The sequence below is a fragment of the Carcharodon carcharias genome (genome assembly GCF_017639515.1).
Source record: "Carcharodon carcharias isolate sCarCar2 chromosome 35 unlocalized genomic scaffold, sCarCar2.pri SUPER_35_unloc_7, whole genome shotgun sequence".
Taxonomy (NCBI): Eukaryota; Metazoa; Chordata; class Chondrichthyes; order Lamniformes; family Lamnidae; genus Carcharodon; species Carcharodon carcharias.
The window spans coordinates 1,249,192-1,275,083 of NW_024470723.1; positions in this window are offsets into that span (position 1 = coordinate 1,249,192).

Sequence of the window (25,892 nt, forward strand, 5' to 3'; positions counted from 1 at the left end):
AGGGGTTTGCGGTCCATTGGGATTGTGTACAGTGGGAGAGAACAGGAAGGCATTTGGGTCCATTGGGATAGCGTACTGTGGGAGTGAACGGGAAGGGTTTTGGGGTCCATTGGGATTGTGTACAGTGGGAATGAACAGGAAGGTGTTTGGATCCATTGGGATTGTGCACTGTGAGAGTGAACGTGAAGGTGTTTTGGTCCATTGGGATTGTTTACAGTGGGAGAGAGTGGGAAGGGTTTTGGGGTCCATTGGGATTGTGTACAGTGGGAATGAACAGGAAGGTGTTTGGATCCATTGGGATTGTGCACTGTGAGAGTGAACGTGAAGGTGTTTTGGTCCATTGGGATTGTTTACAGTGGGAGAGAGTGGGAAGGGGTTTGGGTCCATTGGGATTGTGTACAGTGGGAGTGAACAGGATGAGGTTTGGGTCCATTGGGATTGTGTACAGCAGGAGTGAACGGGAAAGGTTATATGTCCATTGTGTTTGGCTACAGTGGGAGTGAACGGGAAGGGGTCTGGGTCCATTGGGGTTTTGCACAGTGGGTTTGAACGGGAAGGGGTTTGGGTCCATTAGGGCTGTGTACAGTGGGAGTGAATGGGAAGTGGTTTGGGTCCATGGGGATTGTGTACAGTAGGAGTGAACGGGAAGGGGTTTGTGTCCATTGGTAATTTGTACAGTGGGATTGCACGGGAGGGTTTTGTGTCCATTGGGATTTTATACAGTGGGAGTGAATGGGAAGGGATTTGGGTCCATGGGGATTGTGTACAGTGGGAGTGAACTGGACGGGGTTTGGGTCCATTGGGATTGTGTACAGTGAGAGTGAACTGGACGGGGTTTGGGTCCATTGGGATTGTGTACAGTGGGAGCGAACGGGTAGGGTTTTGCGTCCATGGGGATTGTGTACAGTGGGAGTGAATGGGAAGGGGTTTGGGTCCATTGGGATTGTGTACATTGGGAGTGAATGGGAAGGGGTTTGGGTCCATTGGGATTGTGTACAGTGGGATTGAACGGGAAGGGGTTTGTGTCCATGGGGATTGTGTACAGTGGTAGTGAAATGGAAGGTGTGTGGGTCCATGGGGATTGTGTACAGTGGGAGTGAACGGGAAGGGGTTTGGTTCCATTCGGATTGTGTACAGTGGGAGTGAACGGGAAAGGGTGTGGGTCCATTGGGATTTTGTACAATGGGTATGACAGGGAAGGTTTTTGGGTCCATTGGGATTGTCTACAGTGGGATTGAATGGGAAGGGGTTTGGGTCCATTGGGATTTTATATAGTGGCGTTGAACAGGAATAGATTTGGGTCCATTGTGATTGTATACAGTGGGAGTGAACGGGAAGGATTTTAGGGTCCATCGTGATTGTGTCCAGTGGGAGTAAGCAGGAAGGGGTTTGGTTTCATTGGTATTGTGTAGAGTGGAAGTGAACAGGACCCGGTTTGGTGTCCATTTGGATTATGTACAGTTGGAGTGAACAGAAAGTGGTTTCAGGACAATTTGTATTGTGTACAGTGGCAGTGAATGGGAAGGGGTTTGGGTCCATTGTGATTGTGTCCACTGGGACTGAACAGGATGGGGTTTGGGACCCTTTGGATTGTGTACAGTGGGAGTGAACTGGAAGTGGTTTGGGTCCATTGGTATTGTGTACAGTGGTAGTGAACTGGAAGTAGTTTGAGTCCCTTGGGATTGTGTAAAGTGGGAGTGAACGGGAAGGGGTTTGCGGTCCATTGGGATTGTGTACAGTGGGAGAGAACAGGAAGGCATTTGGGTCCATTGGGATTGTGAACAGTGGGAGTGAACGGGAAGGGTTTTGGGGTCCATTGGGATTGTGTACCGTGGGAATGAACAGGAAGGTGTTTGGATCTATTGGGATTGTGCACTGTGAGAGTGAACGTGAAGGTGTTTTGGTCCATTGGGATTGTTTACAGTGGGAGTGAACAGGATGAGCTTTGGGTCCATTGGGATTGTGTACAGCAGGTGTGAACGGGAAAGGTTATTTGTCCATTGTGTTTGTCTACAGTGGGAATGAACGGGAAGGGGTTTGGGTCCATTGGGGTTTTGTACAGTGGGTTTGAACGGGATGTGCTTTTTGTCCATTGGGGTTGTGTACAGTGGGAGTGAACTGGAAGTGGTTTGGGTCCATTGGTATTGTGTACAGTGGGAGTGAACTGGAAGTGGATTGTGTCCCTTGGGATTGTGTAGAGTGGGAGTGAACGGGAAGGGGTTTGCGGTCCATTGGGATTGTATACAGTCGGAGAGAACAGGAAGGCATTTGGGTCCATTGGGATAGCGTACTGTGGGAGTGAACGGGAAGGGTTTTGGGGTCCATTGGGATTGTGTACAGTGGAATGAACAGGAAGGTGTTTGGATCCATTCGGATTTTGCACTGTGAGAGCGAACGTGAAGGTGTTTTGGTCCATTGGGATTGTTTACAGTGGGAGAGAGTGGGAAGGGGTTTGGGTCCATTGTGTTTGTCTACAGTGGGAGTGAACGGGAAGGGGTTTGGCTCCATTGGGGTTTTGTACAGTGGGTTTGAATGGGAAGGGGTTTGGGTCCATGGGGATTGTGTATATTGGGAGTGAACTGGACGGGGATTAGGTCCATTGGGATTGTGTACAGTGTGAGAGAACAGGTAGGGTTTTGCGTCCATGGGGATTGTGTACAGTGGGAGTGAATGGGAAGGGGTTTGGGGCCATTGGGATTGTGTACAGTGGGAGTGAACAGGAAGGGGTTTGGTTCCATGGGGATTGTGTACAGTTGGAGTGAACGGGAAGGGGTTTGGTTTGATTGGGATTGTGTACAGTGGGAGTGAACGGGAAGGGGTGTGGGTCCATTGTGATTTTGTACAATGGGTGTGACAGGGAAGGTGCTTGGGTCCATTGGGATTGTCTACAGTGGGATTGAATGGGAAGGGGTTTGGTTCCATTGGGATTTTATATAGTGGCACTGAACAGGAATAGATTTGGGTCCATTGTGATTGTATACAGTGGGAGTGAACGGGAAGGGGTTTAGGGTCCATCATGATTATGTCCAGTGGGAGTAAGCAGAAAGGGGTTTGGGTCCATTGGTATTGTGTACAGTGGAAGTGAACAGGAACCAGTTTGGTGTCCATTTGGATTGTGTACTGTGGGAGTGAACGGGAAGGGTTTTGGGTCCATTGGGATTGTGTACAGTCGGAGTGAATGGGAAGGGGTTTCGGTTTATTGGGATTGTGTACAGTGGGAGTGAATGGGAAAGGGTTTGTGTCCATTGGGATTGTGTACAGCGGGTGTGAACAGGAAGGCGTTTGGGTCCATTGGGATTGTGTACATTGGGAGTGAATGGGAAGTGGTTTGGTACCATGGGGATTGTGTACAGTGGGAGTGAACAGGAAGAGTTTTGGGTCCATTTTGATTGTGGACAGTGGGAGTGAATGGGAAGAGTTTTAGGTCCATTGGGATTGTGTACAGTTGGAGTGAACTGGAAGTGGTATGGTTCCATTGGGATTGTGTACACTGGGTGATAACAGGAAGGCATTTGGGTCCATTGGGATTGTGTACTGTGGGAGTGAACGGGAAGGGTTTTGGGGTCCATTGGGATTGTGTACAGTGGGAATGAACAGGAAGGGGTTTGGATCCATTGGGATTGTGTACAGTGGGAGAGAGTGGGAAGGTGTTTGGGTCCATTGGGATTGTGTACAGTGGGTGTGAACAGGATGAGGTTTGGGTCCATTGGGATTGTGTACAGCAGGAGTGAACGGGAAAGGTTATATGTCCATTGTGTTTGTCTGCAGTGGGAGTGAACGGGAAGGGGTTTGGGTCCATTGGGGTTTTGTACAGTGGGTTTGAACGTGAAGGGGTTTGGGTCCATTGGGGTTGTGTACAGTGGGAGTGAACGGGAAGTGGTTTGGGTCCATGTGGATTGTGTACAGTAGGAGTGAACGGGAAGGCGTTTGTGTCCATTGGGAATTCGTACAGTGGGATTGCACGGGAGGGTTTTCTGTCCGTTGGGATTTTGTACAGTGGGAGTGAATGAGAAGGGGTTTGTGTCCATGGGGATTGTATACAGTGGGAGTGAACTGGACGGGGTTTGGGTCCATTGGGATTGTGTACAGTGGGAGCGAACGTGTAGGGTTTTGCATCCATGGGGATTGTGTACAGTGGGAGTGAATGGGAAGGGGTCTGGATCCATTGGGATTGTGTACATTGGGAGATAACAGGAAGGCATTTGGATCCATTGGGATTGTGCACTGTGAGAATGAACGTGAAGGTGTTTTGTTCCATTGGGATTGTTTACAGTGGGAGAGAGTGGGAAGGGGTTTGGGTCCATTGGGATTGTGTACAGTGGGAGTGAACAGGATGAGGTTTGGGTCCATTTGGATTGTGTACAGCAGGAGTGAACGGGAAAGGTTATATGTCCATTGTGTTTGTCTGCAGTGGGAGTGAACGGGAAGGGGTTTGGGTCCATTGGGGTTTTGTACAGTGGGTTTGAACGTGAAGTGGTTTGGGTCCATTGGGGTTGTGTACAGTGGGAGCGAACGGGTAGGGTTTTGCATCCATGGGGATTGTGTACAGTGGGAGTGAATGGGAAGGGGTCTGGATCCATTGGGATTGTGTACAGTGGGAGTGATTGGGAAGGGGTTTGGGTCCATTGGGATTGTGTACATTGGGAGTGAACGGGAAGTGGTTTGGGTCCATGGGGATTGTGTACAGTAGGAGTGAACGGGAAGGGGTTTGTGTCCATTGGGAATTCGTACAGTGGGATTGCACGGGAGGGTTTTGTGTTCATTGGGATTTTGTACAGTGGGAGTGAATGGGAAGGGATTTGGGTCCTTGGGGATTGTGTGCATTGGGAGTGAACTGGACGGGGTTTGGGTCCATTGGGATTGTGTACAGTGGGAGCGAACGGGTAGGGTTTTGCGTCCATGAGGATTGTGTATAGTGGGAGTGAATGGGAAGGGGTCTGGATCAATTGGGATTGTGTACAGTGGGAGTGAATGGGAAGGGGTTTGTGTCCATTGGGATTGTGTACATTGGGACTGAATGGGAAGGGGTTTGGGTCCATTGGGATTGTGTACAGTGGGAGAGAACGGGAAGGGGTTTGTGTCCATGGGGATTGTGTACAGTGGGAGTGAACGGGAAGGTCTGTGGGTCCATGGGGATTGTGTACAGTGGGAGTGAACGGGAAGGGGTTTGGTTCCATGGGGATTGTGTACAGTTGGAGTGAACGGGAAGGGGTTTGGTTTGATTGGGATTGTCTACAGTGGCATTGAATGGGAATAGATTTGGGTCCGTTGTGATTGTATACAGTGGGAGTGAATGGGAAGGGGTTTAGGGTCCATCCTGATTGTGTCCAGTGGGAGTAAGCAGGAAGGCGTTTGGGTCCATTGGTATTGTGTACAGTGGAAGTGAACAGGAACCGGTTTGGTGTCCATTTGGATTGTGTACGGTGGGAGTGAATGGGAAGGGGTTTGGGTCCATTGCGTTTTTGTACAATGGGTGTGAAATGGAAGGTGTTTGGGTCCATTGGGATTGTCTACAGTGGGATTGAATGGGAAGGGTTTTGGGTCCATTGGGATTTTATATAGTGGCATTGAACAGGAATAGATTTGGGTCCATTGTGATTGTATACAGTGGGAGTGAACGGGAAGGGGTTTAGGGTCCATTGTGATTGTGTCCAGTGGGAGTAAGCAGGAAGGTGTTTGGGTCCATTGGTATTGTGTACAGTGGAAGTGAACAGGAACCGGTTATGGTGTCCATTTGGATTGTGTACAGTGGGAGTGAACGGGAAGAGGTGTGGGTCCATTGGGATTTTGTACAATGGGTTGAAAGGGAAGGTGTTTGGGTCCATTGGGATTGTCTACAGTGGGATGGAATGGGAAGGGGTTTGGGTCCATTGGGATTGTGTACAGTGGGAGTGAACAGGATGAGGTTTGGGTCCATTGGGATTGTGTACAGCAGGAGTGAACAGGAAAGGTTATATGTCCATTGTGTTTGTCTACAGTGGGAGTGAATGGGAAGGTGTTTGGGTCCATTGGGATTGTGTACAGTTGGAGTGAACTGGAAAGGTTTTGGGTCCATTGGGATTGTGGACAGTCGGTGTGAAGGGGAAGGGAATTGGGTCCATTGAGATGGCATACAGTGAGAGTGAACGGGATGGGTTTTGTGTCCTTTGTGATTATGTACAGTGGGAGTGAACAGGAAGGGGCTTGCATCCATTGGGATTTTTTTACAGTTGGAATGAATGGGAAGGGGTTTGGTATTGGTATTTTGTACAGTGGGAATGAACGGGAAGGGGTTTGGTATTGGGATTGTGTACAGTGGGTGTGAACTGGAAGGCATTTGGTATTGGGATTGTGTACAGTGGGAGTGAATGGGAAGGGGTTTGGTATTGGTATTTTGTACAGTGGGAGTGAACGGAAAGGGGTTTGGGTCCATTGGGATTGTGTACAGTGGGAGTGAACGGAAAGGGGTTAGGGTCCATTGGGATTGTGTACAGTGGGAGTGAACAGGAAGGGGTTTGGTATTGGGATTGTGTACAATGGGCGTGAACAGGAAGGCGTTTGGTATTGGGATTGTGTACAGTGGGAGTGAACGGGCAGGGTTTTGGTATTGGGATTGTGTACAGTGGGAATGACCGTTTACACTCACAACTCTTGAAAATGTGATCTGCAAACTAGATCAATATCCTTTTTTAGTTCCTGAATCTTCTCCTTCTTTCCACATCCAGTTACATTTCAAGGGAACGGTCATACACATCGGGATCACTGTCGGACCTACGTGTGAGTAAAGCCTTCTTACTAATGGGAGAAATGAAGGATGTTGTTCATAAATGAGAGAGGAGAGAAATTTAACAGGGGTTCAGGGAGAGTATTAACAAATTATTCCAACAGGAGTGTTACTGAGCACTGAGATTGGGCAGGGGTTTATAACCTTGCAGGGGAAAATGACAGGGGGATATAAGAGTGGGGGTGTATAACAACAGTGGGTATCACTGTCGGGGTGTATAATGACAATGGGGTATAAGAGTGGGGGTGTATAATGACAGTGGGGAATAACAGTGGGGGCGTATAATTAGAGTCGGGTATAATATTGGGGGTGTATAATGACAGTGGGAGATAATATTGGGGGTGTATAATGACAGCGGGGTAAAACAGTGGGATGTATAATGACAGTGGGGTATAATAGTGGGGGTGTATAATGACAGTGGGCTATAACAATGGAGGGTATAATGACAGTGGAGTATAACAGTGGGGGTGTATAATCATAGTGGGATATAACAGTGGGGAGAATATTGACAGTGGGGTATAACAGTGGGGGTGCACAATGACAGTCGGATATAACAGTGGGTGTGTATAATGACAGTGCGTTATAACAGTGGGGTGTGTAATGAGAGTGAGGTATAACAGTCGGTTTGTATAATGACAGTGGGGTATAAGAGTGGGGGTGCTAAATGACAGTGGGGTATAACAGTGGGGTGTATAATAACAGAGGGGTATAACAGTGGGGGTGTATAATGGCAGTGAGGTATAAGAGTGGGTGCGCATAATTACAGTGTGGTATAAGAGTGCGGGTGTATAATGACATTGGGGTATAACAGTGGGGGTGTATAATGACAGTGGGGTATAACAGTGGGGTATAACAGTGGGGGTGTATAATGACAGTGAGGTATAACAGTGAGTTTGTATAATGACAGTGGGGTATAACAGTGGGGGTGCTAAATGACAGTGGGGTATAACAGTGGGTTTGTATAATGAGAGTGGGGTATAACACTGGGGGTGTATAATGACAGCGGGGTATAACAGTGAGGGGTGTATAATGACAGTGGGGAATAACAGTGGATTTGTATAATGACAATGGGGTATAACAGTGGGTGTGTATAATAACAGTGGTGTATAACAGCAGGGTTGTATAATAACAGTGGGGTAAAAAAGTGGGGGTGTATAATGACAGTGCGGTATAAGAATGGGGTGAACAATGACAGTGGGGTATAACTGTAGGTGTGCATGATGTCAGTGGGGTATAACAGCAGTTGTGTATGATGACAGTGGGGTGTATAATAACTGTGGGGTATAACAGCAGGCGTGTATAATGACAGTGGGGTATAACAATGGGTTGAATAATGACAGTGGGGTATAACAGTGGGGGTGTATAATGACAGTGGGGTATACCAATGGGGTGAATAATGACAGTGGGGTATAACAGTGGGTTTGTATAATGACAGTGGGGTATAACAGTGGGGGTGTATAATGGCAGTGCGGTATAACAGTGGGAGTGTATAATGACAGTGGTGTATAACAGTGGGTTTGTATAATAACAGTGGGGTATAACAGTGGGGGTGTATAATGACAGTGGGGTATAACAGTGGGTTTGTATAATGACAGTGAGGTATAACAGTGGGTTTGTATAATGACAGTGGGGTATAACAGTGGGGGTGTATAATGGCAGTGCGGTATAACAGTGGGAGTGTATAATGACAGTGGTGTATAACAGTGGGAGTGTACAATGACAATGGGGTATAACAGTGGGAGTGTATAATGACAGTGGTGTATAACAGTGGGGGTGTACAATGACAATGGGGTATAACAGTGGGGGTGTGTATAATGACAGTTGTGTATAACAGTTGGGTGTACAATGACAGTGGGGTATAACAATGGGGTGTATAATGACAGTGGGGTAAAACAGTAGGGCGGTATAATGAGATTGGGGTATAACAGTGGGGCGTATAATGACAATGAAGTATAATAGTGGGGGTGTATAATGACAGTGGGGTATGACAGTGGGAGTGTATAATGACAGTGGGGTATAACAGAGGGGGTGTATAATGAAAGTGGGCTATAAGAGTGGGGTGTATAATGACAGTGGTGTATAACAGTGGGGGGTTTATAATGACAGTGGGGTATAATAGTGGGGTGTATAATAACAGTGGGGTATAACAGTGGGGATGTATAATGACAGTGGGGTATAACAACAGGTGTGTATAATGACAGTGGGGTATAAAAATGGGGTGAATAATGACAGTGGGGTAAAACAGTGGTGGTGTTTAATGACAGTGGGGTATAACAGTGGGAGTGTATAATGACATCGCGGTATTATAGTGGGTTTGTGTAATGACAGTGGGGTATAACTGTGGGGTTGTATAATCACAGTGGGGTAAAAGAGTGAGGGTGTATATTGACAAAGGCGTATAACAGTGGGTGTATAATGACAGTGGGGTATAAGTATGGGTGTATAATGACAGTGGGGTACAACAGTGGGGGTATATAATGACAGTGGTGTATAACAGTGGGTTTGTATAATAACAGTGGGGTATAACAGTGGGGGTGTATAATGACAGTGGGGTATAACAGTGGGTTTGTATAATGACAGTGAGGTATAACAGTGGGTTTGTATAATGACAGTGGGGTATAACAGTGGGGGTGTATAATGGCAGTGCGGTATAACAGTGGGAGTGTATAATGACAGTGGTGTATAACAGTGGGGGTGTACAATGACAATGGGGTATAACAGTGGGGGTGTGTATAATGACAGTTGTGTATAACAGTTGGGTGTACAATGACAGTGGGGTATAACAATGGGGTGTATAATGACAGTGGGGTAAAACAGTAGGGCGGTATAATGAGATTGGGGTATAACAGTGGGGCGTATAATGACAATGAAGTATAATAGTGGGGGTGTATAATGACAGTGGGGTATGACAGTGGGAGTGTATAATGACAGTGGGGTATAACAGAGGGGGTGTATAATGAAAGTGGGGTATAAGAGTGGGGTGTATAATGACAGTGGTGTATAACAGTGGGGGGTTTATAATGACAGTGGGGTATAATAGTGGGGTGTATAATAACAGTGGGGTATAACAGTGGGGATGTATAATGACAGTGGGGTATAACAACAGGTGTGTATAATGACAGTGGGGTATAAAAATGGGGTGAATAATGACAGTGGGGTAAAACAGTGGTGGTGTTTAATGACAGTGGGGTATAACAGTGGGAGTGTATAATGACATCGCGGTATTATAGTGGGTTTGTGTAATGACAGTGGGGTATAACTGTGGGGTTGTATAATCACAGTGGGGTAAAAGAGTGAGGGTGTATATTGACAAAGGCGTATAACAGTGGGTGTATAATGACAGTGGGGTATAAGTATGGGTGTATAATGACAGTGGGGTACAACAGTGGGGGTATATAATGACAGTGGGGTATAACAGTGGTTATATAATGACAGTGGGGTATAAGTGTGGAGTGTATACTGACAGTGGGGTACAACTGTGGGTGCGTATAATGACAGTGCAGTATAACACGGGGGGTAAGAGTGACAGTGGGGTATAACAGTGGAGGTGTATAAAGACAGTGGGGTATAAGAGTGGGGGTGTATAATGACAGTGAGGTATAACATGGGGGGTGTATAATGACAGTGGGGCATAACAGTGGGGGTGTATAATGTCAGTGGGGTATAACAGTGGGAGTGTATAATGACAGTGCGGTATAACAGCAGGTGTGTATAATTACAGTGGTGTGTAACAGTGGGTGTGCTCTGTGACAGTGGGTTATAACTGTGAGGTGTATAATGACAGTGGGATATAACAGCAGGTGTGTATAATGACAGTGGGGTAAACCAGGGGTGGTGTTTAATGACAGTGGGGGATAACAGTGGGAGTGTATAATTACAGTGGGGTATAACAGTGGTTGTGTATAATATCAGTGGGGTATAACAGTGGGGGTGTAAAATGAGATAGCGGTATTATAGAGGGTTTGTATAATGACAGAGGGGTATAACAGTGGGGGTGTATAATGACAGTGGGGTTTAGTAGTAGGGTGAATAATGACAGTGCAGTATAACAGTGGGGGTAAGAATGACAGTGGGGATAAGGGTGGGGGTGTTTAATGACTGTGGGGCATAAGAGTGGGTGTGTATAATGACAGTGCGGTATAACAGTGGGGGGTGCATAATGACAGTAGGGTGTATCAGTTGGGGGTGCATAATGACAGTGGGGTACAACAGTTGGGGGAGTATAATGATAGTGGTGGATAACAGTGGGGGTGTATAATGACAGTGGGGTATAACCATGGGTATGTATAATGACATTGTGGTATATCAGTGGGGGTGTATAATGACTGTGGGGTATAACAGTGGGGTGTATAAACACAGTGGGATATAAAAATGGGTGTGTATAATGACATTTGGGTATAACAGTGGGGGTGTATAATGACAGTGGGGTATAACAGGGTGGTGTGTAATCACAGTGGGGTTTAAAAGTGGGGGTAGATAATGACAATGAGGTATAACTGTTGGGGTGTATAATGACAGTGGGGTATAACAGTAGGGGTGTTTAATTGCACTGGGTAATATCAGCGGGGATGTATAATGGCATTGGGGTTTAATAGTGGGGTCAATAATGACAGTGCAGTATAAAAGTGGGGGTAAGAATGACAGTGGGGGATAAGGTTGGGGGTGTTTAATGACAGTGGGGTAAAACAGTGGAGGTGTACAATGACAGTGGGCTATAACATTGGGGGGTGTATAATGAAAGTTGTGCATAACAGTGGGGGGTGTATAATGACAGTAGGGTATAACAGTGGGGTGTATAATGTGCGTGGGGTATAACAGTGGGTTGTATTATGATACTGGGGTATAACAGTGGGTTGTATAATGACAGTGGGGTGTATAATGACAGTGGTGTATAACAGTGGGGGTGTATAATGTCATTGGGGTATAACAGTGGGGGTGTATAATGACAGTTGGGTATTACAGTGGGGGTGTATAATGACAGTGGTGTATAACAGTGGGGTGTATAATGGCAATGAAGTATAACAGTGGGTTGTATAATGACAGTGGGGTATAACAGTGGGGTGTATAATAACAGTGGGGTATAACAGTGGGGATGTATAATGACAGTGGGGTATAACAACAGGTGTGTATAATGACAGCGGGGTATAAAAATGGGGTGAATAATGACAGTGGGGTAAAACAGTGGAGGCGTACAATGACAGTGGGGTATAACATTGGGGGGTGTATAATGACAGTTGTGTATAACAGTGGGGGGTGTATAATGACAGTAGGGTATAACAGTGGGGTGTATAATGTGCGTGGGGTATAACAGTGGGTTGTATTATGATACTGGGGTATAACAGTGGGTTGTATAATGACAGTGGGGTGTATAATGACAGTGGTGTATAACAGTGGGGGTGTATAATGTCAGTGGGGTATAAAAGTGGGAGTGTATAATGACTGTGGGATATAACAGTGGGGGTGTATAATGACAGTGGGGTATAACAGTGGGAGTGTATAATGACCATGGGATATAACAGTGGGGGTGTATAATGACAGTTGGGTATTACAGTGGGGGTGTATAATGACAGTGGTGTATAACAGTGGGGTGTATAATGGCAATGAAGTATAACAGTGGGTTGTATAATGACAGTAGGGTATAACAGTGGGGGTGTATAATGACAGTGGGATATAACAGCAGGTGAGTATAATGACAGTGGGGTATAATAGTGGGTAAATAATGACAGTGGGGTATAAGAGTGGGGGTGTATAATGACAGTGGTGTATAACAGTGGGAGTGTATAATGACAGTGGGGTATAAGAGTGTGGGTGTCTAATGACAGTGGGTTATAACAGTGGGTGTGTATAATGACAGTGGGAATAACATTCAGGGTGTATAATGACAGTGGTATATAACAGAGAGTTGTATACTGACAGTGGGATATAACAGTGGGGGTGTATAATGATAGTGGGGTATAACAGTGGTTATATAATGACAGTGGGGTATAGCAGTGTGGGTGTATAATGACAGTGGGGTATAGCAGTGGGGGTGTATAATGACAGTGAGGTATAACAGTGGGAGTGTATAATGATAGTGGGGTATATCAGTGGAGGTGTATAAAGACAGTGGGGTATAAGAGTGGGGGTGTATAATGACAGTGAGGTATAACATGGGGGGTGTATAATGACAGTGGGGCATAACAGTGGGGGTGTATAATGTCAGTGGGGTATAACAGCAGGTGTGTATAATTACAGTGGTGTGTAACAGTGGGTGTGCTCTGTGACAGTGGGTTATAACTGTGAGGTGTATAATGACAGTGGGATATAACAGCAGGTGTGTATAATGACAGTGGGGTAAACCAGGGGTGGTGTTTAATGACAGTGGGGGATAACAGTGGGAGTGTATAATTACAGTGGGGTATAACAGTGGTTGTGTATAATATCAGTGGGGTATAACAGTGGGGGTGTAAAATGAGATAGCGGTATTATAGAGGGTTTATATAATGACAGAGGGGTATAACAGTGGGGGTGTATAATGACAGTGGGGTTTAGTAGTAGGGTGAATAATGACAGTGCAGTATAACAGTGGGGGTAAGAATGACAGTGGGGATAAGGGTGGGGGTGTTTAATGACTGTGGGGCATAAGAGTGGGTGTGTATAATGACAGTGCGGTATAACAGTGGGGGGTGCATAATGACAGTGGGGTGTATCAGTGGGGGGTGCATAATGACAGTGGGGTACAACAGTTGGGGGAGTATAATGATAGTGGTGGATAACAGTGGGGGTGTATAATAACAGTGGAGTATAACAGTGGGGGTGTATAATGACAGTGGGGTATAACCATGGGTATGTATAATGACAGTGTGGTATATCAGTGGGGGTGTATAATGACTGTGGGGTATAACAGTGGGGTGTATAAACACAGTGGGATATAAAAATGGGTGTGTATAATGACATTTGGGTATAACAGTGGGGGTGTATAATGACAGGGGGTATAACAGGGTGGTGTGTAATCACAGTGGGGTTTAAAAGTGGGGGTAGATAATGACAATGAGGTATAACTGTTGGGGTGTATAATGACAGTGGGGTATAACAGTAGGGGTGTTTAATTGCACTGGGTAATATCAGCGGGGGTGTATAATGGCATTGGGGTTTAATAGTGGGGTGAATAATGACAGTGCAGTATAAAAGTGGGGGTAAGAATGACAGTGGGGGATAAGGTTGGGGGTGTTTAATGACAGTGGGGTAAAACAGTGGAGGTGTACAATGACAGTGGGGTATAACATTGGGGGGTGTATAATGACAGTTGTGTATAACAGTGGGGGGTGTATAATGACAGTAGGGTATAACAGTGGGGTGCATAATGTGCGTGGGGTATAACAGTGGGTTGTATTATGATACTGGGGTATAACAGTGGGTTGTATAATGACAGTGGGGTGTATAATGACAGTGGTGTATAACAGTGGGGGTGTATAATGTCAGTGGGGTATAACAGTGGGAGTGTATAATGACCGTGGGATATAACAGTGGGGGTGTATAATGACAGTGGGGTATAACATTGGGGGGTGTATAATGACAGTTGTGTATAACAGTGGGGGGTGTATAATGACAGTAGGGTATAACAGTGGGGTGTATAATGTGCGTGGGGTATAACAGTGGGTTGTATTATGATACTGGGGTATAACAGTGGGTTGTATAATGACAGTGGGGTGTATAATGACAGTGGTGTATAACAGTGGGGGTGTATAATGTCAGTGGGGTATAACAGTGGGAGTGTATAATGACCGTGGGATATAACAGTGGGGGTGTATAATGACAGTGGGGTATAACAGTGGGAGTGTATAATGACCATGGGATATAACAGTGGGGGTGTATAATGACAGTTGGGTATTACAGTGGGGGTGTATAATGACAGTGGTGTATAACAGTGGGGTGTATAATGGCAATGAAGTATAACAGTGGGTTGTATAATGACAGTGGGGTATAACAGCAGGTGTGTATAATTACAGTGGGGTGTAACAGTGGGTGTGTACAGTGACAATGGGTTATAAGTGTGAGGTGTATAATGACAGTGGGGTATAACAGTGGGGGTGTATAATGACAGTGGGATATAACAGCAGGTGAGTATAATGACAGTGGGGTATAATAGTGGGTAAATAATGACAGTGGGGTATAAGAGTGGGGGTGTATAATGACAGTGGGGTATAATAGTGGGAGTGTATAATGACAGTGGGGTATAACAGTGGGGGTGTATAATGACAGTGGGGTATAACATTGGGGATGTATAATGACAGTGGGGTATAACAGTAGGTATATAATGACAGTGGGGTATAAGTGGGGGGTGTATACTGACAGTGGGGTATAACAGTGGGAGTGTATAATGAGAGTGGGGTATAACTGTGGGGGTATATAATGACAATGGGTATAACAGTGGGGTGTATAATGACAATGATGTATAACAGTGGGGGTGTATAATGACTGTGGGGTATAACAGCGGGAGTATTTAAAGAGAGTGGGGTATAACAGTGGGGGTGTATAATGACAGTGTGGTATAACAGTGGGAGTGTATAATGAGAGTGGGGTATAACAGTGGTGATGTATAATGACTGTGGGGTATAACAGTGGGGGTGTAAATGACAGTGAGGTATAACAGTGGGGGTGTATAATGACAGTGGGGTATAACAGTGAGGGTGTATAATGACAGTGGGGTATAACAGTGGGGATGTATAATGACAGAGGGGTATAACAGTGGGTATATAATGACAGTGGGGTATAAGTGGGGGGTGTATAATGACATTTGGGTATAACATTGAGGTGTGTATAATGACAGTGAGGTATTCCAGTGGGGGGAATAATGACAGTTTGGTGTATAATGACAGTGGGTTATAACAGTGGGGGTGTATAATCACAGTGGGGTATAAAAGTGGGGGTATATAATGACAATGAGTTGTAACACAGGGTGTGTATAATGACAGAGGGGTATAACAGGGTGGTGTGTAATCACAGTGGGGTTTAAAAGTGGGGGTACATAATGACAATGAGGTATAACTGTTGGAGTGTATAATGACAGTGGGGTATAACAGTAGGGGTGTTTAATTGCACTGGGTAATATCAGCTGGGGTGTATAATGGCAGTGGGGTTTAATAGTGGGGTGAATAATGACAGTGCAGTATAACAGTGGGGGTAAGAATGACAGTGGGGATAAGGGTGGGGGTGTTTAATGATTGTGGGGCATAACAGTGGGGTTGTATAAAGACAGTGGGCTATAAGAGTGGGTGTGTATAATGACAGTGCGGTATAACAGTGGGGGGTGCATAATGACAGTGGGGTGTATCAGAGGGGGGTGCATAATGACAGTGGGGTGTATCAGTGGGGGGTGCATAATGACAGTGGGGTACAACAGTTGGGGGAGTATAATGATAGTGGTGGATAACAGTGGGGGTGTATAATAACAGTGGGGTATAACCATGGGTATGTATAATGACAGTGTGGTATATCAGTGGGTGTGTATAATGACTGTGGGGTATAACAGTGGGGTGTATAATCACAGTGGGGTATAACAGTTGGGTGTATAATGACAGTGGGGTATAACAGGGTGGTGTGTAATCACAGTGGGGTTTAAAAGTGGGGGTAGATAATGACAATGAGGTATAACTGTTGGGGTGTATAATGACAGTGGGGTATAACAGTAGGGGTGTTTAATTGCACTGGGTAATATCAGCGGGGATGTATAATGGCATTGGGGTTTAATAGTGGGGTGAATAATGACAGTGCAGTATAAAAGTGGGGGTAAGAATGACAGTGGGGGATAAGGTTGGGGGTGTTTAATGACAGTGGGGTAAAACAGTGGAGGTGTACAATGACAGTGGGGTATAACATTGGGGGGTGTATAATGACAGTTGTGTATAACAGTGGGGGGTGTATAATGACAGTAGGGTATAACAGTGGGGAGTATAATGAGTGTGGGGTATAACAGTGGGTTGTATTATGATACTGGGGTATAACAGTGGGTTGTATAATGACAGTGGGTTGTATAATGACAGTGGGGTATAACAGTGGGGTGTATAATGAGCGTGGGGTATAGCAGTGGGTTGTATTATGATACTGGGGTATAACAGTGGGTTGTATAATGACAGTGGGTTGTATAATGACAGTGGGGTGTATAATGACAGTGGGGCATAGCGGTTGGGTGTGTTTAATGACTGTGGGGTATAAGTGAGGGGTGTATAATGACAGTGGGGTGTATAATGACAGTGGGGTATAAAGGTGGGGGTGTATAATGACAGTGCGTTATAACAGTGGGGGTGTATAATGACAGTAGGGTATAACAGGGTGGTGTGTAATCACAGTGGGGTTTAAACATGAGGGTACATAATGACAATGAGGTATAATTGGTGGGGGGTATAATGACAGTGGGGTATAACAGTAGGGGTGTTTAATTGCACTGGGTAATATCAGCTGGGGTGTATAATGGCATTGGGGTTTAATAGTGGGGTGAATAATGACAGTGCAGTATAAAAGTGGGGGTAAGAATGACAGTGGGGGATAAGGTTGGGGGTGTTTAATGACAGTGGGGTAAAACAGTGGAGGTGTACAATGACAGTGGGGTATAACATTGGGGGGTGTATAATGACAGTTGTGTATAACAGTGGGGAGTGTATAATGACAGTGGGGTATAACAGTGGGGTGTATAATGACAGCAGGGTATAACACTGGGGTGTATAATGAGCGTGGGGTATAACAGTGGGTTTTATTATGATACTGGGGTATAACAGTGGGTTGTATAATGACAGTGGGTTGTATAATGAACGTGGGGTATAACAGTGGGGTGTATAATGAGCGTGGGGTATAACAGTGGGGTGTATAATGACAGTGTGGTATGACAGTGTGGTATATAATGACAGGGGGGTATAGCAGTGGGGTGTACGATGACAGTGGGGTAGTATAGTGGGGTGTATAATGACAGTGGGTTATAACAGTAGGGTGTATAATCACAGTGGGGTATAAAATTGGGGGTATATAATGACAATGAGGTGTAACATTGGGTGTGTATAATGACAGTGGGGTATAATAGTAGGGGTGATTAATTACAGTGGGTTTTAACAGTGGGGGTGTATAATGGCAGTGGGGATTAATAGTGGGGTAAAAAATGACAGTGCAGTATAACAGTGGGTGTAAGAATGACAGTGGGGATAAGGGTGAGGGGTGTTTAATGACTGTGGGGTATAACAGTGGGGGTGTATAATGACAGTGGGGTATAAGATTGGGTGTGTATAATGACAGTGAGGTATAAGAGTGTGGGTTTATAATGACAGTGTGGTGCAACAGTGTGTGTGTATAATGAAGGTGGGGTACAACAGTGGGGGGAGTATAATGATAGTGGTGGATAACAGTGGGGGTGTATAATGACTGTGGGCTATAACAGTGGGGGTGTATAATGACAGTGGGGTATAACAGGGTGGTGTGTAATCACAGTGGGGTTTAAAAGTGGGGGTACATAATGACAATTAGGTATAATTGTTGGGGTGTATAATGACAGTGGGGTATAACAGTAGGGGTGTTTAATTGCAGTGGGTAATATCAGTGGGGGTGTATAATGGCAGTGGGGTTTAATAGTGGGGTGAATAATGACAGTGCAGTATAACAGTGTGGGTAAGAATGACAGTGGGGATAAGGTTGGGAGTGTTTAATGACAGTGGGGTAAAACAGTGGAGGTGTACAATGACAGTGGGGTATAACATTGGGGGGTGTATAATGACAGTTGTGTATAACAGTGGGGGGTGTATAATGACAGTAGGGTATAACAGTGGGGTGTATAATGTGCGTGGGGTATAACAGTGGGTTGTATTATGATACTGGGGTATAACAGTGGGTTGTATTATGATACTGGGGTATAACAGTGGGTTGTATAATGACAGTGGGGTGTATAATGACAGTGGGGCATAACAGTTGGGTGTGTATAATGACTGTGGGGTATAACAGTGAGGGGTGTATAATGATAGTGGGGTATAACAGTGGGGGTGTATAATGAAAGTGGGGTATAACAGTGGGGTGTACAATGATAGTGGTGTATAACAGTGAGAGGTGTATAAAGACATTCGGGTATAACAGTGGGGTGTATAATGATAGTGGGGTATGACAGTGTGGTATATAATGACAGCGGGGTATAACAGTGGGGTGTATGAAGACAGTGGGGTAGTACAGTGGGGGTGTATAATGACAGTGGGGTATAACAGTGGGGGTGTATAATGACAGTGGGGTATAACAGTGCGGTGTATAATGATAGTGGGGTATAACACTGCAGGGTGTATAGTCACAGTGGGTTATAACAGTGGCGTGTATAATGACAGTGGGGTATAACAGTGAGGGGTGTATAATGATAGTGGGTTATAACAGTGGGGGTGTGTAATGAAAGTGGGGTATAACATTGGGGTGTATAATGATAGTGGTGTATAACAGTGAGAGGTGGATAAAGACATTCGGGTATAACAGTGGGGATAATGACAGTGGGGTATGACAGTGTGGTATATGATGACAGGGGGGTATAACAGTGGGGTGTATGATGACAGTGGGGTAGTACAGTGGGGTGTATAATGACAGTGGGTTATAACAGTAGGGTGTATAATCACAGTGGTATAAAAGTTGGGGTATATAATGACAATGAGGTGTAACATTGGGTGTGTATAATGACAGTGGGGTATAACAAAAGGGGTGATTAATTACAGTGGGTTATAACAGTGGGGGTGTATAATGGCAGTGGGGTTTAATAGTGGGGTGAATAATGACAGTGCAGTATAACAGTGGGTCTAAGAATGACAGTGGGGATAAGGGCGGGGGGTGTTTAATGACTGTGGGGTATAACAGTGGGTGTGTATAATGACAGTGGGGTATAAGAGTGCGTGTGTATAATGACAGTGAGGTATAAGAGTTGGGGGTGTATAATGACAGTGGGGAATAACAGTGCGGTGTATAATGACAGTGGTGTATAACACTGGAGGGTGTATAATGACACTGGGTTATAACAGTAGAGTGTATAATGACAGTGGGGTATAACAGTTGGGTGTGTATAATGACTGTGGGGTATAACAGTGAGGGGTGTATAATGACAGTGGGGTATAACAGTGGGGGTGTATAATGACAGTGGGGTATAAGAGTGGATGTGTATAATGACAGTGAGGTATAAAAGTGGGGGTGTACAATGACAGTGGGGTATAAGAGTGGGGGGTGTATAATGTCAGTGAGGTATAAGAGTGGGGGGTGTATAATGACAGTGAGGTATAAGAGTGGGGGGTGTATAATGACAGTGGGGTATAAGAGTGGGGGGAGTATAATGACAGTGAGGTATAAGAGTGGGGGGTGTATAATGACAGTGGGGTATAAGAGTTGGGGGAGTATAATGACAGTGGGGTATAAGAGTAGGTGGTGTATAATGACAGTGTGGTGCAACAGTGGGTGTGTATAATGAAGGTGGGGTAAAACAGTGAGGGGAGTATAATGAGAGTGGTGGATAACAGTGGGGGTGTATAATGACAGTGGGGTATAACAGTGGGGTGTACAATGACAGTGGGGTATAACAGTGGGGTGTATGATGACAGTGGGTGATAACAGTAGGGTGTATAATCACAGTGGTGTAAAAAAAGTGGGGGTATATAATGACAATGAGGTGTAACATTGGGTGTGTATAATGACTGTGGGGTATAACAGTAGGGGTGATTAATTACAATGGGTTATAACAGTGGGGGTGTATAATGACAGTGGGGTATAACAGTAGGGGTGATTAATTACAGTGGGTTATAACAGTGGGGGTGTATAATGACAGTGGGGTTTAAGAGTGGGGCGTATAATGACAGTGCAGTATAACAGTGGGTGTAAGAATGACAGTGGGTTATAACAGTGGGGGTGTATAATGACAGTGAGGTGTAAGAGTGGGGGGTGTATAATGACATTGGGGTATAACAGTGGGGGTGTATAATGACAGTGAGGTATAAGAATGGGTGTGTATAATGACAGTGGGACATAACAGTGGGGGTGTACAATGACAGTGCGGTATAAGAGTGGGGGGTGTATAATGACAGTGAGGTATAAGAGTGGGGGGTGTATAATGAAAGTGGGGTATAAGAGTTGGGGGAGTATAATGACAGTGAGGTATAAGAGTGGGGTGTTTATAATGACAGTGCGGTGCAACAGTGGTTGTGTATAATGAAGGTGGGGTATAACAGTGAGGGGAGTATAATGATAGTGGTGGATAACAGTGAGGGGTGTATAATGACAGTGGGGTATAACAGTGGGGGTGTATAATGACAGTGGGGTATAACAGTGGGGTGTATGATGACAGTGGGTGATAACAGTAGGGTGTATAATCACAATGGGGTATAAAAATGGGGGTATATAATGACAATGAGGTGTAACATTGGGTGTGTATAATGACAGTGGGGTATAACAATAGGGGTGATTAATTACACTGGGTTAATTACAGTGGGGGTGTATAATGGCAGTGGGGTTTAAGAGTGGGGTGTATAATGACAGTGCAGTATAACAGTGGGTGTAAGAATGACATAGGGGTATAACAGTGGGGATGTGTGATGACAGTGCGGTGTAACAGTGGGGGTGTATAATGACAGTGAGGTATAAGAGTGGGGGTGTATAATGACTGTGAGGTATAACAGTTGGGTGTATAATGACAGTGGGGTATAACAGGGTGGTGTGTAATCACAGTGGGGTTTAAAAGTGGGGGTAGATAATGACAATGAGGTATAACTGTTGGGGTGTATAATGACAGTGGGGTATAACAGTAGGGGTGTTTAATTGCACTGGGTAATATCAGCGGGGATGTATAATGGCATTGGGGTTTAATAGTGGGGTGAATAATGACAGTGCAGTATAAAAGTGGGGGTAAGAATGACAGTGGGGGATAAGGTTGGGGGTGTTTAATGACAGTGGGGTAAAACAGTGGAGGTGTACAATGACAGTGGGGTATAACATTGGGGGGTGTATAATGACAGTTGTGTATAACAGTGGGGGGTGTATAATGACAGTAGGGTATAACAGTGGGGAGTATAATGAGTGTGGGGTATAACAGTGGGTTGTATTATGATACTGGGGTATAACAGTGGGTTGTATAATGACAGTGGGTTGTATAATGACAGTGGGGTATAACAGTGGGGTGTATAATGAGCTTGGGGTATAGCAGTGGGTTGTATTATGATACTGGGGTATAACAGTGGGTTGTATAATGACAGTGGGTTGTATAATGACAGTGGGGTGTATAATGACAGTGGGGCATAGCGGTTGGGTGTGTTTAATGACTGTGGGGTATAAGTGAGGGGTGTATAATGACAGTGGGGTGTATAATGACAGTGGGGTATAAAGGTGGGGGTGTATAATGACAGTGCGTTATAACAGTGGGGGTGTATAATGACAGTAGGGTATAACAGGGTGGTGTGTAATCACAGTGGGGTTTAAACATGAGGGTACATAATGACAATGAGGTATTATTGGTGGGGGGTATAATGACAGTGGGGTATAACAGTAGGGGTGTTTAATTGCACTGGGTAATATCAGCTGGGGTGTATAATGGCATTGGGGTTTAATAGTGGGGTGAATAATGACAGTGCAGTATAAAAGTGGGGGTAAGAATGACAGTGGGGGATAAGGTTGGGGGTGTTTAATGACAGTGGGGTAAAACAGTGGAGGTGTACAATGACAGTGGGGTATAACATTGGGGGGTGTATAATGACAGTTGTGTATAACAGTGGGGAGTGTATAATGACAGTGGGGTATAACAGTGGGGTGTATAATGACAGCAGGGTATAACACTGGGGTGTATAATGAGCGTGGGGTATAACAGTGGGTTTTATTATGATACTGGGGTATAACAGTGGGTTGTATAATGACAGTGGGTTGTATAATGAACGTGGGGTATAACAGTGGGGTGTATAATGAGCGTGGGGTATAACAGTGGGGTGTATAATGACAGTGTGGTATGACAGTGTGGTATATAATGACAGGGGGGTATAGCAGTGGGGTGTACGATGACAGTGGGGTAGTATAGTGGGGTGTATAATGACAGTGGGTTATAACAGTAGGGTGTATAATCACAGTGGGGTATAAAATTGGGGGTATATAATGACAATGAGGTGTAACATTGGGTGTGTATAATGACAGTGGGGTATAATAGTAGGGGTGATTAATTACAGTGGGTTTTAACAGTGGGGGTGTATAATGGCAGTGGGGATTAATAGTGGGGTAAAAAATGACAGTGCAGTATAACAGTGGGTGTAAGAATGACAGTGGGGATAAGGGTGAGGGGTGTTTAATGACTGTGGGGTATAACAGTGGGGGTGTATAATGACAGTGGGGTATAAGATTGGGTGTGTATAATGACAGTGAGGTATAAGAGTGTGGGTTTATAATGACAGTGTGGTGCAACAGTGTGTGTGTATAATGAAGGTGGGGTACAACAGTGGGGGGAGTATAATGATAGTGGTGGATAACAGTGGGGGTGTATAATGACTGTGGGCTATAACAGTGGGGGTGTATAATGACAGTGGGGTATAACAGGGTGGTGTGTAATCACAGTGGGGTTTAAAAGTGGGGGTACATAATGACAATTAGGTATAATTGTTGGGGTGTATAATGACAGTGGGGTATAACAGTAGGGGTGTTTAATTGCAGTGGGTAATATCAGTGGGGGTGTATAATGGCAGTGGGGTTTAATAGTGGGGTGAATAATGACAGTGCAGTATAACAGTGTGGGTAAGAATGACAGTGGGGATAAGGTTGGGAGTGTTTAATGACAGTGGGGTAAAACAGTGGAGGTGTACAATGACAGTGGGGTATAACATTGGGGGGTGTATAATGACAGTTGTGTATAACAGTGGGGGGTGTATAATGACAGTAGGGTATAACAGTGGGGTGTATAATGTGCGTGGGGTATAACAGTGGGTTGTATTATGATACTGGGGTATAACAGTGGGTTGTATTATGATACTGGGGTATAACAGTGGGTTGTATAATGACAGTGGGGTGTATAATGACAGTGGGGCATAACAGTTGGGTGTGTATAATGACTGTGGGGTATAACAGTGAGGGGTGTATAATGATAGTGGGGTATAACAGTGGGGGTGTATAATGAAAGTGGGGTATAACAGTGGGGTGTACAATGATAGTGGTGTATAACAGTGAGAGGTGTATAAAGACATTCGGGTATAACAGTGGGGTGTATAATGATAGTGGGGTATGACAGTGTGGTATATAATGACAGGGGGGTATAACAGTGGGGTGTATGAAGACAGTGGGGTAGTACAGTGGGGGTGTATAATGACAGTGGGGTATAACAGTGGGGGTGTATAATGACAGTGGGGTATAACAGTGCGGTGTATAATGATAGTGGGGTATAACACTGCAGGGTGTATAGTCACAGTGGGTTATAACAGTGGCGTGTATAATGACAGTGGGGTATAACAGTGAGGGGTGTATAATGATAGTGGGTTATAACAGTGGGGGTGTGTAATGAAAGTGGGGTATAACATTGGGGTGTATAATGATAGTGGTGTATAACAGTGAGAGGTGGATAAAGACATTCGGGTATAACAGTGGGGATAATGACAGTGGGGTATGACAGTGTGGTATATGATGACAGGGGGGTATAACAGTGGGGTGTATGATGACAGTGGGGTAGTACAGTGGGGTGTATAATGACAGTGGGTTATAACAGTAGGGTGTATAATCACAGTGGTATAAAAGTTGGGGTATATAATGACAATGAGGTGTAACATTGGGTGTGTATAATGACAGTGGGGTATAACAAAAGGGGTGATTAATTACAGTGGGTTATAACAGTGGGGGTGTATAATGGCAGTGGGGTTTAATAGTGGGGTGAATAATGACAGTGCAGTATAACAGTGGGTCTAAGAATGACAGTGGGGATAAGGGCGGGGGGTGTTTAATGACTGTGGGGTATAACAGTGGGTGTGTATAATGACAGTGGGGTATAAGAGTGCGTGTGTATAATGACAGTGAGGTATAAGAGTTGGGGGTGTATAATGACAGTGGGGAATAACAGTGCGGTGTATAATGACAGTGGTGTATAACACTGGAGGGTGTATAATGACACTGGGTTATAACAGTAGAGTGTATAATGACAGTGGGGTATAACAGTTGGGTGTGTATAATGACTGTGGGGTATAACAGTGAGGGGTGTATAATGACAGTGGGGTATAACAGTGGGGGTGTATAATGACAGTGGGGTATAAGAGTGGATGTGTATAATGACAGTGAGGTATAAAAGTGGGGGTGTACAATGACAGTGGGGTATAAGAGTGGGGGGTGTATAATGTCAGTGAGGTATAAGAGTGGGGGGTGTATAATGACAGTGAGGTATAAGAGTGGGGGGTGTATAATGACAGTGGGGTATAAGAGTGGGGGGAGTATAATGACAGTGAGGTATAAGAGTGGGGGGTGTATAATGACAGTGGGGTATAAGAGTTGGGGGAGTATAATGACAGTGGGGTATAAGAGTAGGTGGTGTATAATGACAGTGTGGTGCAACAGTGGGTGTGTATAATGAAGGTGGGGTAAAACAGTGAGGGGAGTATAATGAGAGTGGTGGATAACAGTGGGGGTGTATAATGACAGTGGGGTATAACAGTGGGGTGTACAATGACAGTGGGGTATAACAGTGGGGTGTATGATGACAGTGGGTGATAACAGTAGGGTGTATAATCACAGTGGTGTAAAAAAAGTGGGGGTATATAATGACAATGAGGTGTAACATTGGGTGTGTATAATGACTGTGGGGTATAACAGTAGGGGTGATTAATTACAATGGGTTATAACAGTGGGGGTGTATAATGACAGTGGGGTATAACAGTAGGGGTGATTAATTACAGTGGGTTATAACAGTGGGGGTGTATAATGACAGTGGGGTTTAAGAGTGGGGCGTATAATGACAGTGCAGTATAACAGTGGGTGTAAGAATGACAGTGGGTTATAACAGTGGGGGTGTATAATGACAGTGAGGTGTAAGAGTGGGGGGTGTATAATGACATTGGGGTATAACAGTGGGGGTGTATAATGACAGTGAGGTATAAGAATGGGTGTGTATAATGACAGTGGGACATAACAGTGGGGGTGTACAATGACAGTGCGG